The sequence below is a fragment of the Arachis stenosperma genome, chromosome 9, assembly GCF_014773155.1.
Source record: "Arachis stenosperma cultivar V10309 chromosome 9, arast.V10309.gnm1.PFL2, whole genome shotgun sequence".
NCBI lineage: Eukaryota > Viridiplantae > Streptophyta > Magnoliopsida > Fabales > Fabaceae > Arachis > Arachis stenosperma.
Window position 1 is genome coordinate 15,592,019 of NC_080385.1, and position 16,983 is coordinate 15,609,001.

At 34.4% G+C, this 16,983-nt stretch overlaps 1 pseudogene; it reads right to left on the reverse strand.

Moving 5' to 3' along the window:
* Positions 1-2,890: 2,890 nt before the first annotated feature.
* LOC130947417 (extra-large guanine nucleotide-binding protein 1-like) lies at positions 2,891-9,122 on the reverse strand (annotated as a pseudogene).
* Between the last annotated feature and the right edge of the window lie 7,861 nt (positions 9,123-16,983).

Here is a 16,983-nt window from a genome sequence, read left to right on the forward strand (position 1 = left end):
TAAAAAATACTTGTTTAGAATTTTTTGTAATAATTTTAGAAATTATAATTAATTAGTTAACTATTATAATTAATTTTAGAAATTATAATTTTATAAATTATAGTAATTTTTCGTAACAATAAATAAACTAAATCGGTATATAATTTTTTTTTTGGAATAATGTTGATAACTTCGATTAATAATTAGGATTTGTAAAATATAATGTATTTGTTTTTTTGGTAATAATTATTTGTTTATTGTTAACTTTTTAATTGACATAAATATGTTATTATAGTTGAGGTTTTAATATTATTACAGTGGTATTATCAGTTAGATAAAAATTGGAAGTATCTATTAGTTATTATTATTTGTAGTAAGTTAGAAATAATCTCTAAGATTATTAATTAAATTTAAAAGTTAAAATATTATTACTTAATAAATTTGATTCAGTAAAATTATTTGTTTTAATTAGATTTAGTAAAATTATCTATGATAGTTGTGGAATTTTAATTAATATTTCTTGTTTAGTTAGTTGTGAAATTTTTTCAATAATGATAGTTAATTAATTGATAGGTTAACATAGTAATTACTAAATTTAGTAATTAACAAAAAATTTAGCATGAGATTAATAAATTAGTTGCTATAGTTAGAAAATTATTATATTTTAGTAGTAAATTAGTAATTGTTAATGATTTGACTAATAATTTGTTATGTTTTTGTAGAGTTTACGGATGTTGACATGTGATCACCATGTCCCTTCGGATCGGTACAATGATAGGGTAGAGGAGCATTTACAATCTATTGGTTTTTATCATGTGTCCAAGATTGGAGTAGTCCAATGTCAGAAAACACTGGTAAAATGCTCTAGTCGAAAGGTGGCACCCAGACACACATACATTTTACCTTCCGGTTGGTGAATGTGCTGTAACGCTGGAAGACGTGGCTATAATTTTTGGTCTTCCGACGGATGGTCTTCCAGTCACAGGGATGACTCTAAGTAGTTTTGAAGTTTTAGAGGCGGAGTGTTTGCACCAATTTGGGGTTGCACTGAGAAAGTCGGACTGTAGATGAAGCTGCATAAAACTGACGTGGCGTCGAGATTTAAAAGAACGTTTACAGTTGACTGATGAAAATAGTATACTGAGGTACGTGATGTGCCACATTATGTTGTTGATCGGTATGATCTTGTTTGGAAACTCCGGAGCATACATGGCTTCCAAATCCAAAACTCGCATGAAAGATGGCTCCTCAAACGGCACTTCATTTGCGAGTGCATTTGCCACGTCTGTCACATTTGGAGCCATAGTGCCGTCACCTTGATCTTCATCTCCGTTTGGACTAACAACTTCGTAATTGCTTTCGAACTCTTCCTCACTGTCACTATTGTAATCTTCCCGTACAATATTTCGGTCGGCCTCAAATTGTTCGAATTCAATGTACAACTCGATGAACGAGATTTGAGCACGACTTTCAATATACATTGAAAACATCTCTTGTATACTCGCTTCGTCCGTTATATATTTAGTTTGAAATTGAACGAATTCACCAAATACTGGTATGTGATATCTATATAAAATGCATGATATTTTTCTTGACATCTCAAAATCTATCTTCTCACAAATCACACCTTTGAGCTCTTCAAATGAGATTGTGAAAGGAATAACAACATCTAACGGATCTTCACAAATAAATTTTACTCTTTCAAATGTTTGTAATAAAATCTGACCAAAATAATACACTTTTAAAAGAACTCTATCATCCATTTCTTTCACTCACCTAAACAAAAACAGAAACTTTACTATCAATTTTTTTTCTTCATACCAAAGAAGAGAGATACGGGAGCATAAGAAAGAAGAACAAGCCGAAGAAGAAGAAGAGGGATCTGATAAGTAGTTTACGCGTTACACACACATATTTATAAATTGGACCAGCGATTAGTTTAAGCTCATTCAAAAAAAAATATATAATAATCAATTTGGACCGTCCGATTTGATTTTTGAAAAATAAAAAAAAAAATTTAATACATATAGAAGACGGATGGTCCAGTTAGCTTCTATCAAAATTCAAATCTTTCCTCCATGTAAAATGGATCGTCTGATTTGTGAACAAAATTTTTTACCCAAAAAAAATCAAATGGTCCAATTTCTTCATACCAAAACTCACAAAAACTCTCCCACATATTTGCCTAGCACTTTCAAAATCCATAACAAAACATAACACATGCATAACTTTCATAACCAAAAAAATGACCTACCAATTCACACTAAACTTAATTGAATAGATCAAAAAAATGACCTACCAATTCACACTAAACTTAATTGAATAGATCGGTCCAATTCAATTTTCAGAAGATTATGAAAATCTTCGCGGAGTTTATTACGAAAAAACGTGTTCATCACTTCACCCAATCATATAAAGCATATTGCAATGACATTTATTGAAAGATAAAAAATAAAGTCCGACAACAAATCAGGCAAATAATTCAACTTTGTTGTTCTTCAAGCGTGATCAATAATCACTGAAGAATAAATCTCCTTAATCACAATCATATACCAAAATAGCTCAGAAAAACTTTGCCAAAATTTGAAATTTAAAAAATTTAAAGGAAATAATTGATTAATCGAATATGAAGGTATCATAAAAGTAGAAATAACGTAATATTATTGTCACTTCGTAGCAATCATTTAATATTGTCTTGTTGAATCATTAGATACTTCTGTTTTTTTTTCATATTAAAAAAATTTAATGCAATTTCAGCCTGCACACCATCTTAAGTTTGCAACTATAAATGGCCACCCACGAATACAAAAACATCAATATATATATATATATAAATGAATTTGAACACTACACCTTGATCTGTGCTGGCATGTTTTAACACAACATATACTCTAACAGATATCTAGTGTAGATTACAACTCAGTAGCCTGTAGAAGGAATGTGCTTCCACGTCACTGGCACTGCTCCCTTGTAAACATTTATATGTAGACAGACAGAATGCAAGTCATACATGAGTTATGTATGGAGTATGGACTAACCACCATGAACTGAACTAACATTCAGTGAAAGAGAATGAACTGTCCTCAGTGCTATACATAGAGTTATCACTTAAACTAAAGTTTAGTCGCTCTTGATTCCATTTTACAATCTCTCTAGCATATTTAAGTGCTGCATCAACTTAACTGCTATGTGATGGGACGCAAGCTGAGCAAGAGAAGAGTTATTGTTAATGCTGTTTTTGTTGTTGCCGGAACATTGACGGCTAATTACAGGGTGAAAATCAGCAAACCATTTGCACCGAGTCAGTGGAACTTGTTTTATTTTCTCCTCAAACTGATCTAGTTTGTTTAGTATCAGCAGGAAGTCCATTTTCTCAAAAGTTGGATGAGTAACAATGGTGTCAAAAAGCTTCCTGCTTAGCATCTTGTTAGTGATGCAACCATTTCCTTCCGCAGAAAATTGATCGTAGTCACTCAAGGCAACAGAGAAGACGACCATGCCAACATCCTCTAACATCTCTAGCCACTTGCAATTTTCTCCTATTCCTCTTGCATGCGCTGTAATTAGTTGATACCTGTAAACCTAACAATGAATGAAAAGCACACTACAGATCAGAAAGCTTTCATATCCGCTCTGCACATGTCATTCTTTCCACTAAAAAACTTTTCATTTATGAGGGCATATTTAAGTTCATAAAAGTAACATTTTTCAGATGTTTAAAGGTAGTTTTCCAAACATATGAATGCATCATTCTTGGAAACATATGTCAACTTTTACACGATAAACCTGACTGTTGCATTTTGATAGCATGCCTCTGTGATCTAAGCATCAATGAAGTAAAAGAAAAAACCGTTCACCAGATGTCATTTGACTATAAATACATTCATGTTGGTAGAAAGAACCTCCATTTTGTTTGATAAACATAACAACAGTAATAGCAGAGAACCAGAGCATAACACAATCACTTTCCGATGCATTTATGATGGGGGTAAACTTTCCATCAACTTCATAGACACCCTACTCCTACAGTAGGTACGCTGTATTATGCTAAAACATGATAACAGCAATAACAGAACATTTCTCACATATCATAATTGGCAACAAGTTAGCCACAAAACTTTTGGCTTACCTAGCAAAAGAATCATGTAAACTGATGGTATCAACAGTTTCCTCAGGAGTTGATGTGGGAAATGAGAACTCCACACAAGCCAGTCCATTGGATGAAGTAACTCCTTCAGCATAGAGAATATCTAAATCTGATGGCTCATAATCAGCCCTCAATATCTCAACAACCTTAACAAAGATTTTACATGTCATAAACATTGTCCTTGGGCAGCACAAGATTCTCAAGCCACTCATCAAGCAATAATTTTCAAAAGAAAAGTAAAGAAATATATGCAATAATTATAATAATAGATAGAAATATGGCGCAAGAACTTCATAGACACTCCTGATGAAAAAATATTCGCTTAAAAAGAGAATAAGTTTATTGGTTTGGCATCATATAGATTATTTAGCTAGCATAACTAAAAGCATAAAAGAAAGGGGTTGACGACCAGCCAAATAATTGACCTGAGAAAGTATAAAGCATATGCTAGGCTCATATAAACTCTCTATATGGAACTTAAATGCTTTCTATAGCACAACCGTCACTTCCCTTGATTAAGGTTCTCTATAATAGAATGTTCTGAATGCAGTAACCAAAACCTTTGATTAGAATTAACCTAAGCAACAAGTAAAAATCATTATCCCTACCCTCCATCAGTTTGCTCATTTTTTATTTGCACAGGGTCCTAATTGATCAAAGATAAATCTGTTTGATATAATAGATAGAATTTCCTAAACTACCAGAATCAGACAAGATATTTATATATTCAAATAAATAATAATTACTCTTTGGAACAAAATAAACATTACAAAAAGATTATGTTGTGAAAAGTTATTGACATTTTGAGATTTCTTATACCCAGAATTTTAACACAATATCATCCATAAGAAATTCTTGCCTAAGCACAAATTTACCAGCCTGGAGTTCTTAAAGAGTACCTTAATTAGCTGTTCCCTTTCATACATATCATAGAGTTAAATATTTATTTATCCTACTCAATAGAGGACTCCAGTATCTAGTCACAAAATCCACCCATGTCTTTCTTAAAGTTCTCTCACCGCCACCAACTCAAAAGACATCCTGCTCTTAGCATTTTCATCCATAAGCAAGCAATTATATAAATATGTAAATGTCAGCCATACGATCATATGCAATCAAAGTGTCAAGAGCACATGTACACGAAAAAAAAAACAAAAAAACAAAAAAACAAAAAAATGAGCTCATACCCGCTCTAAGAAATAACTAGCAACACTTGGTAACATTTCTATTTCTCTTCTTCTTTTGTAGGTAGCCTTAATGGCTGCACTACTCCACATCTCCTCAATCAATGGTGCATATTCACGAGTAGCTGCAGGAAAGATGGCATCAAGTTTGCCCGAAGCCATAGTTCTCAGCAGCCAATCAGAGAAAGCTTTTAGCCTTGTGCCAATGGAATAGATTGTCTTGTTGTTTGAACTGACTCCTGTTGTTAACCACAATGGAATCATCCAATCTTTAGTACAAATGGACAAGCAAAATTTGATATTTCTCTGCTTGATATACAGTATTTCCTTTTTACAATTCTAAATTTAATTTGAGCAGCATCCCATAGTAGTAAAGTCCTATGTGTGTGTGTGTGACAATTTTCAATGTTCAGTCTACAGTTGTCACTTTGGATGGAACAAGGTAAGATATAACTATTTCATTTTAGTACACACTAAAAGTTGTGACCCATAATGGCACTTGAAGACATTTTAGACACTAATAATACACACCAATTCTGCATATATACAAGCTTGCTGCAAACCATTTTAATAGGGCTGAAGAAGGATTGAGTTGAAGCAAAACAGAGAATGTGAAGTTGAGATAATTGACAGAATTGAAGATTTTGTATATTGAATTGAATATGGGTTTTCAGCATATGACCTAGAACATTATGATGAGTTTATATACAATTAGAGGTTACACACTCCACACGCATATAGTCTTGCATAACTTAAGTAACTACCAATTGCTCAAAACAGAATTGATAACAGATTGAAAACAGAATTATGGAATTGGTAAGCCTCAGTTGCTTGTCTGTGAAGGAAGTCTCTAAGCTTCATTACATTTGGATGACCAACTAGATGGTGACCATTTGATGCATATTAAACCATGTCTATGGTGCTTTAGAAGGAAGAAAGCTAGGCCAAGTAGTCAATTTAGTAGAAGAAAAAGGAGAAATTGAACTCATACCTGTAGAATCAAGTACATCAGATTGTCTTTTCTTCATATTCCACATACTTTCTTCCTCAAAACGCTCACGACCTTCAAGTAGTAAACCAATATAGGAATATACGTTCGTTTGAATGGTCAACTTTATACTTTTACGTTCTTCTTTTGAGAAAGGGATGTCTTTGTAAAGTATCTTGGCCTGCCATAACCATTTACAATTCTCTAACTATATTTATTTCTTAGCTTTTAGAAACAGATATCTTATTCGAGAAAGAATCAGTACAAAGTAGGAAACTGTTGCCCAATCAACTACACTGCAACATATCACAAAAAGAATTATGACTAAGTTTGTATTTATGTTTAAACTTTAGACTACTACTCCCAAAAGCATTTCACATGTCAGTTTTATAAGTTACATGAATTATCATTTTGTTGAGCACACTTACCACCCACATTTGTCCAACATAATCTTTCCAACTAGTAACTAACAAATGAAAAACCACCTGCTTAAAAATAGCACTTGTTCCAGATCCACCATAGCCAACTAAGAGGAGCTTCTGAACTATTCCATGCTCAAGGTAATCAGGAACTCTTTTGCTAACTGGACTGGAGGTTCGTTCCCCACACAAAATTAAACATTTAGAAGGAATTGGCAGGGACAGTAAAGCACATACAAGCTTCGTTCCAGACTATACAAGCAACAGAATACTGTGTTATAATGAAAGAAAACAAACAAAATAAGACAAATAGTCTTCACAAAACAAAAAATAAATAAAGAAATAAAGAAAAAAAAGGAAAATCACCTTTCCCCATATATTCCCTCTTATATTTTTCTGTCCCTCTTCTTGGTATGAACCATCCTCATTAACCCAAAAATGTGGGTTACCAGCGCATTGAACTCCTGCCAACTGCCAAACAACAACAATTTTGTTTAACAACGAACAAGTTATTAGGAGTTTAAGGCACATCCTTCTAAATTCCTACAAAAAATATTTTCCTTTCATATAATTATGGAATATAATTTCAACCTGCAACATTCGGAGCTCAACTTTTGTTATTTCCCTGCCATTGATGTAAACCTGCGTGTTCCCATTGCTAGCATCCGGCTTGATTGGACCCCCAACATTCAGATGGGGACTCTGCAAGGCTTCTGTCCTTCCTGTGAAATTTACAGAAAACAATCATGATCCACAACAAATCACAAGCAGTTAACCAATAATCAATGATACAAATGCATATAAAAAAACAGAACAAACATACCTCTCCCCAAAGACCAGATACTTTATCATACCAATAACTCCCCGGCTTAAGCTTCTTCGGAGGAGCAGCGCAGTTCTGCAACGTAACCAGTTCCTCAAACGAAAGTGGCCTCCCATTGACACAAATATACTCCGGAGGAAGTTGATTCACCTCACAAAACCTCTCAGCCTTCATTATCTGCCGAACCTCCAACTCATTAAGCAACCTCCTGAAAATCCTAGAGCACTTCCCTAAACTCTCTCTTTTAGACTCATCAATTGGATACCCAATACAATCAACACACTTTCTTCCTTCAGGCATTGAACCCATAGCATCAAGCACGCAATTCCCACAATACTTTGCAGAACAAACCAGACACACCTCTTTCTCCGTGAACCTGCTACCCTTGAAACACCGGTAGCACAAACCTTTGTTTCCATTAGTCACAGGAGCCGGCTTAACCGGTTCACATTCATCGACCAAAGCTTCATTACGATTACCATCACCATCAACATCATCATTATCTGAATCATTATTAACAGTGAAAGTAAGAATAGGTGCACGTTTAACATCACACGCATATTCACGTTCGTCGTTAAAATCTGCATTCTTTGCAGATGAATGACTAGACGATTCGAAATCCAAACTCAATAAGGAATCGGTGAACGCCCAATTTGAATAGTTGAAATCTGAACTCTCCTTCACGCCATGCAAGTTTCTCAACTCGTGCGATTGTTCCTCGCTGCTGAACTCGCCCGCGTCGTTGCTCCGACCGGCGCCGTCTTCGAAGGCGATCACAGAGGTCGGAGACACGGTGGTATTGCCGTCGCCGGAACCGACATTGCTGCTTCGGTTGAAAGCTCTCATGGAAGCAGGAGAAGACGCTGGTCCTGTGCCGTGCGGTTTGAGCTCCTTGGAGAATCTCGTGCTGCAGTTCGCCGGCGCCGGCATCGGATGCGCCATCGGGATAGACATGGCGACGCTTAGCGACACAGCCCGAGGAATATCGAGCCAAGATTGATGAACGTAATGGAACCGTCAACATGGAAAATAAAAAATGGAAGCTCTTCAAGCACATCTAATGTTCAAACCAAAACCACAAATTAACATTTCAAAATAAAGGGAAAAAGTGTGAGTTTTCTTTCTTTCTTTCTTGCTTTCTTTATTTCTAAACCAAAAAAAAAGGTCGCCTAGGAGTTTGGAATCTAATGTAATTGCGGAGCTAGATAAAATATTGGAGTGGGGCAAAAAATATTTACACAATAAAATAAGACTAAAATAAAATTTTAAGGAGTACTAAACTGAAATTTATATATAATTTACATGTAAAAAATTAAAATTAGGGGGCATTGCCCCCTTTGCTTGTACCTAGCTCCGCCATGTAAACAAAGAAAAGGAACACCGACTGTCGAGTAAGAAGAAAGGTGATGAGTGAAACTGAGAATGAGATTTTCTCGAAAACGCGGAGCAGCAGTGTAAAGTATGTTTGTTTATGGCATCATATATATACACACTGGGTGTGAAGCCGTGAAGGCTAAGGTGACTAGATGAGGCTCGAGGATTTGGGGTCAGCCATGAACCTGGCTTCGTTTGACTTGCTAGTTGCTACTGCAGGTGGTGACAAGTTTTTAGCACTTGAAAATTAAAAATAAGGAAAACACTATCGAATCAAAAGTCAATATTGTTTTAGGATAAATTGTCATTTTAACGGCTCTGATTTGGATGGTCCAAATTCCAAAACATATCAGACTTTTACTGGTCTGGTTACAAAAAATAAAATTTTTTATTATTTATTATTCATTATTCAAACTTTCAAATTTTCCCAATAAATCTGTAATTAGGGGTGGCAATATGTACTCTACCTGCAGGTACCCAACCCGATTTTATCCGATCGAGTAGAGTTGCCAACCTGATCCAGCAGGTAGGGTATGGTGTGGTTAGAGTTCTCGTGCGAGTCGGGTAAGATACGGGTTGAGTCTCAACTCTACTCGACCAACTCGCACCCTATATATGTATATATTATATATTTATATAAAATATATTTTAAGTGGATATTAAACCAAATACTTCTCGCTAAATACAAAAGATCCTTAGTCATTAAAAGAAAATCAGTAATTGATAATTTAATATCTTTTTTTAACATAAAAGTCAGTTCTATTTTAAATTATCATCAAGTTATATAATAATGTTACATCTTTTTTTAACCTACGGATAGGGTCGAGTACCCGCGGGTTAAGAACGAGTATGGTTAGGGTTGAGATATTCTCAATTCGCGAATAGGATTAGAATTGACTCTAAACTCCATCCTACCCTACCCATTGCAACCCCTATCTGTAACCATTAGTGTATCAATTTAGCACTTGTTATATCATTGATTAGTTTAACATGAATCTATTAAGGTCTCCTTTCTTTTCAGTGCATCATTGTAATACCAAATCTCTAATATAAGGAAATATAGGACCAATATTTTTAGTGGATAAAAATGAGAAATCGATTAGTATTGATTCATAAATATATAAATTAAAAAGGTGAATTCTATGGTGTAAAAATAAGTTTTTTTTTTTACACATGAAAAAGCTAATCTGACATGGGTTATCTATCTTTTGCTATTATTACTTTGTTCAGATGTCACAATACATGCATAAAAATTTAGATTTTGTCTTTTCTAATTAAACACATTGATTCTAATGAAACGTTCATTATAGATATGTTTTTATTGTATTGGGCCAAAAAATAATAATAACTTTTGGGTTATAATAAATTGTTATTAAAATAATATATTTTATTGTGTTTACTACTTTACTTTATCAATAAAATTAATCAATTTTTATTAAATATTTAAAAAATAAACATTTAAATTCAAAATTTAGTCTCTAAATTATTGTGTATAACACTGAACTTTTCTTACATTTTGCATAAGAAACTAATAGGTGTTATTTTTATTTTGTGAGAGTAATTTTAAAAATTTTTGTCATTTGATTTATGAATGGCTGATTTTTTTATATAGAATTAATGTTGTATTATTTTCAGTTGTGGAGAAGTGGTATATTTTAATTTAGTATAGAGGTAATCATAAATTGGAATGTTCGATTTGTATTTTAAAGATTAAAGTTCACAAATCTGAGAGTCAAATTTGTGTAAGTTCAAACGAAGAATTGGTTTTATGTAAGTTCACAAATTGGAGGGACGATTTTGTATTTTAAAATTTTTAAAAATTAAAATTCACAAATTGAAGGATCAGATTTGTATACGTTCACAAATCAGAGGGTCAGTTTTGTGTTTTAAAAATTAAAAAAAAAGTTAAACTTCACAAATCGAAAGATTAGATTTGTGATCTCCATATGAAAAAAACACACCAAATTTCATACGTTATTAAAAAATATTATTATGAATTCAATATCAAAATTAAAAAACTTTTATGAATTAGTTAAAAAAATTCTTTAGTCTATGAATTATTTATTTTTAAATTAATTTATAATATTTTGATTTATAATATACACTAAGGTGTCAATCATGTGGAGAGGGCATGAGTCAAAAAATTTCTGAAAACATTCCCAATACTCATAGAGAGTCTCCAATTCTTCTTGGACAATGCATGAAATTTCCTTCTTTAACCTATCCATCACCTCCGAAGGAAAGAATTTGTCTAAAATTTCTTTCTAAACAAATTTCAATTAGTAACAATCTCATCGGACAAGGTGTAGAACCACTCTTTAGCTCTTCCCTCAAGAGAGAATGGGAAGGCATATAACCAAATGGCAACCTCATCGGAACCCTCTCCCGCCTAGTAGTTGAACATACACCTTGAAAGTCTCTAAGGTGTCTAATAGGGTCTTGAGCGGGAAGACCATGAAACTTAGGTAGAAGATTAATCAAAGCGGTTTTGAACTCAAAATTGGCATTCAAATCCAGATGACGCACTTGAAGCAGGTGAAGAACAAAATCCGGAGCACCCGCCTCCTTAAGAGTGACTCTTCTTGGAGCGGCCATAATATTGGTACCTAAATCAATAGAAGAGGTATTAGTAGTATCAATGGAAGAGTAGATAGTTCTTTCCTCAAATGATGCTTCGGATTCAACATCGGATAAGATTGGTGAATTGGTAGAAACCCCTTCACCACCTCCAAAGGCTATCCGTCTCCGAGCTTGCCTAAGATGTGATATAGTTCTCTCAATTTCATGATCAAAAGGGGTTAGGCTCGGATCCGGTAATGAACGCGTCATTCAATGAAGGAGATATAGAGCTCATGACAATAAAATGCACTAAACAATTAAAAATCCTAACTAACAATTAAGTTCGCAAACAATCAAAGAAAATGCAAGTATTCACATATCAACATATTTATACTAACCAACAACATGACACACATATGCAAACTCCCCAGCAACGGCGCCAAAATTTGATGTGAGATATTTGTCGGTCTAGAATTTACCAATAAAATTCCGTCGTGAGTATAGTCTAAACCAACAAGCTATCCCGCACCAAAGATAGAAAATGTGTCACCACAATTATAAATCAATAACTGAGAGTAGAATCCCGGGTCATTCTCCCTAGGAGTTGCCCTGAGATGCACGTCATTGGTTAAAAATTCTCTTGGAAGTAAATGAACATGAAACTAAAGCAATGAACAATTAACAATTGGAATAAGAAAACTCAAAAATTAAACTAACAAGGGTAAATGACAATCAATCAATGTAAAATTCTTGGCTAGGGGTGGAAATTGGAATTCCTATCATCATTGCCTCCATCAATTGTGACACGAATTGACCATTGTTTCACTTAGTTAACCTCTAACTATGAAGGAAAGTTAAGTGGATATAATCAACTTAGTCCACAAGTCCTAGTCAAATTCTAAGGAAAGACTAGCTTTAGTGGCATTCAAGTCAACTAGCAATTTCCAATTATCAATCAACAAAAGGCTTTGACAATTCAAGTGTCTCTAGTTGCCCAACCCCCAAGCCAAGAGTGAAAATCTACTTTATAACTACAAGTGACATTACCTCAAACACTTGGTGAGCAAGAATGAAAAACATTGTGAAATTGAAAAGAGAATTCAAATTGAAATTATCTACCACAAACAACTAACAACAACAAAGCAATTAACAACAATGAACATGAAATTCCTCAATGCAATAATAGAAATCAATGTAAACAAGATCCAAATCTAAGATCCAAAATAACTAGAATAACAAGAACACTAAATGAGAGTAGGAGAATGATATCTACAAATTAAAGCAATGTAAAATCGAATTAATTCAGATCTAACCAAAGGATCCAAGTGAAATTGAAATTGAGAAGGCTAAAACCTAGAGAGAAGTGAGAGTTTCTCTCTCTACAAAACAAGAACAAAAAACTAGCTAAAATGATGATGTACTCCCTAAAATGAGTGTGACCTCCTTTCCCCCTTGGTTCCTTGGGTTTTTTCATGCAAAATTGAGCTTAGATTGGGCCTGGAGCCTCTCAGAAAATCGCCAGTCACGATTCATTAATGAAGTCACGTGCTGGGCGTCACGCGTGCGTGTCATCTGAGTCTGCGAGCTTTTGCGCGCCAGTCCTAGCCACATGCGTCCACGCGTGCGCGTCGCCACCAATTCTTCAAAGCTCCATTCTTCATGTTCCTTCCACTTGTGCATGCTTCCTTTCCATCTTCTAGGCCATTTTTGCCCTATAGATCCTGAATCCACTTAACAAACGCATTACAGCATCAAATGGTAATAGAAGAGGATTAAAATATAGCATTTTTAAGGTCAAAGAAGCATGTTTTAAAGCATGAAGCAAAATTAGGAAGGAAACACAAAACCATGCAATTTATATGAATAAGTGTGGAAAATATTGATAAAACCCCCTAAATTCTACACAAGACAAACCACAAAATTGGGTTTTATCGCATCTATATCGGTTTTGATAAATGGTTTGCCGTCTAAGTCATTCAAGATGGAAATAGGTTTGAGACAAGGTGACCCGCTTTCTCCTTTCTTGTTTGTTTTGGTTGTGGACGTGCTACATTGAATGATTGGAGAAGCAGTCAGGAACAGCCGTATATCTCCGTTGTCGATTGGGAGAGATAGTATAGAGCTATCACATCTTCAATTTGCTGATGATACAGTTCTGTTTTGCCCGCCAGAAGAGGAGACTATCAAGAATTACAAGAGGCTTCTGAGATGCTTTGAGTTGATGTCAAGCCTCAGTATTAATTTTGACAAGTCGAGCTTGATACCAATAAATTGTGACGAGCATTGGGTCCAGCATATGTGTAGCTTATTGGGTTGTAAGGGAGATACACTTCCAGTTAAATACCTTAGAATATCCTTAGGAGCAAATCCGAGGTTGGTAAAGACTTGGAAGCCTATAATAGACAAAGTAGAGGAGAAGCTCAGTCTGTGAAAAGCTAAAATACTAAAGAAAGCTGGAAAGTTTGTGCCGATCAAGTCAGTATTGAATAGTTTGCCAGTATATTATTTGAGCTTGTTTAAGATACCAAAATTTGTTGCTGAGAAATTGATCTCACTGTAGAGAAGGTTTCTGTTGAGTAAGGAAGATGGTAGTAATGGGATGGCATTAGTAAGATGGAAAGTAGTGTAGGTACCTAAAAAATTAGGTGGGTTGGAGGTTGGAGATGCTATGGTTCGGAACACAGCACTACTGTTTAAGTGGTGATGGCGGTTTGCAAAGGAGGAATGCCCGTTGTGGAAGAAGGTGGTATGTTCATGTCATAATTTGAATCCTAATGAGCTGTTGTCAACTCAAGTGCTACCTACTAGAGGAGGCCCATGGAAGGATATATGCCAGATACAAATAACGAATCAACATATAAGGGATAAGATGGTTACAGGCTTGTCTATGGAGGTTGGTGATGGGCGACGTACTCAATTTTGGGAGGATGTATGATTACTTTGTGGATCTTTGAAGGATTGGTTTCCCAGGCTTTTCTCTGTTTCAAACCAATGTGGATCTGTTATAGGAGATTATGGGTTAGAGTGGATTTGGAACCTCTAATAGAGGCGAGAACTATTTCAATGGGAGTTGGAGCTTCTAAAATATTTACATGAGGAATTGAGACCTGTGAAGTTAGTAAATAACAGAGAGGATAGAGTGGTGTGGAAATATGATAGACAAGGTGTTTTTTCAACTAACTCATTTGTGCAGGTTTTGCAGGAGGTAATACTCCCAGAGGAGGTTACCAGTTACAACTTCACTAAGATTGTTTGGAAAGGTTTAGTTCCACCAAGAGTGGAGCTGTTTTCTTGGTTTGTCTTAATAGGTAGGGTGAATACAAAAGAAAGGCTAAGCCAATTTGGGATTATAAACCAGGAAGATAATATATGTGTTTTATGTAATAATGATGTGGAACATGTACATCACTTGTTTTTTAGCTGTGAATTTGCTTGACAGGTGTAGAGTGCGTGGATATCAGTGTTTGGCCGACAATGGTCCTTTTTCGAGTTTGATGAAAGAATATTTCCTATGTTGGACAGAGGAACCGAGGAGAAAAGAGGATAGGGAGTAGCGATTGAGATGCTTTTGTGCGTTTATTTGGAACATTTGGATCGAAAGGAATAGAAGAATTTTTCAGCATAAAAACAAAAGGGTTGAAGAAATTATCAACATGACCGTGATGAGCTCCAATGAGTGGAAATATGTGGATTCCTTTAATTGTTGATGGTTATGCCGAAGATGACATAAGGGGGTTCTTCTTTGTGTTGTGGTCTTATTTTCTATACGTTTGGACTGTAGTGTCTAACTTTTTCTATTGCTCTACCTATTGTGTTGAGTCCTGTGTTTTAAAAAAAAAACTATTTACTAATTATCTTTTAATAGAAAAAGTAAAAGAATGCTCTTGCAAAGTAATTAAAACCAAATAAAAAAGTATTTATCAAATTGCCTAGAAAAGAAAGAAATAGAGAGCAAGGAAATAGAAAAGAAAGAAAGAAAAGGAAAAAAAATTGAGTGAATTTTTATTTTCTTTAGATGTGTTTGGATAGAAGGAAAATAAGAAGGAAAGAAATGTTATAAAAAGATAATTTTATCCCTATATTATAAAATATATTGAAAAAGTGAAGTGGTAGTATTAAAAGTAGAGAGAGAAACATTAGTTTTCTCTCTATTTTCTTTTCAATGTTAGAGAGAGAAAAATTGATGGGCCCTACCAGTTTTTTTCCATCCATTTTTTCTCTCTAATTTTCCTCCTCAACCAAACAATGGAAAATAATCATTTTCCTTCCCATTTTCTTTGCGACAAATTATTTAAAGAATGGAAGACAAAATGGTGTTGTTCTGATATATTGTTTCATGGAGTGTAATCCACAAATGTGGATCTACAAATCTCAGTAACCTGCAAAATGTAGGTTACGTTTTGGGTACACCTGAGTACACCTGAAAATGGCAGAGCTGCTATTGGCTCCAAAACGTAACATGCGTTTGGCAGAGGAGGAAGTTCAAGCCTCGAAATGTGTCCGTCCTGCTCCCTGCATGCAGGCAATGCTAAACATGTTGACCACTTGGAACTCCCAAAACGCAAGTTGCATTTGGCAGTAGTCAGGAGCAAAACGCAAGTTGCGTTTGGCAGGCTCCCATATTGCATGAACGCCACGTGTTTGAAGAGGGTGGTGATGGAGTCTATAAACCAAACTGAAAGCAAAACGCAGGAAGCAAAGGCAAGGGTTGCTGGGGTTCTAATTTACAAGGTTCTGCTGAAATTTTGTGAGGAAGGAGAAGAATAGAAAATTTTGGTTAAATATTATAAAATAAAAAATAGTTCGTGATTTTACTAAACCTGAATAACACATTATTGAGTACTTAGATCATCCTCCATGAGTAAGTAATTTTTTTAATGTTTAATGATATATATATTCGATGATTATTATTATTATTATTATTATTATTATTATTATTATTATTATTATTAATAAAAATAATGTTGTTATTGTTATTATTATAACTAGTATTATTAGGATTAGTATCCGTGTTATTATTATTATTATTATACGTAGCAAGAGATACTATAAATGATTGCTCTGATGTATCGCATAAATTCTTTTCGCACCATGCTAAATCTGGGGGTGGCATAATAGCCGCGGAGTTGCTTACGATTTTCGATAGCTGTCAGCGGGTAGCGAATAGTAGAAAAGCCTGTCTTTGAGCATCGCTGGCAATAAACCTCGTTGAGAGAGCAGCACGAACCTATCCTATAATAATAATAATAATAATAATAATAATAATAATAATAATAATAATAATAATAATAATAATAATAATAATAATAATGTTGTTATTGTTATTATTATAACTAGTATTATTAGGATTAGTAACCGCATTGTTGTTGTTGTTGTTTATTATTATTATTTATCGTTAATTTTTTTCGCAAGCTATTAGGAATTTGTTGCCCAGAAAATTAGATTCGTCAGAGACCTTTAACGAGGTAGCTGCAACTTCACTAGCACTGACTGGTTTCAACACGTTTCAC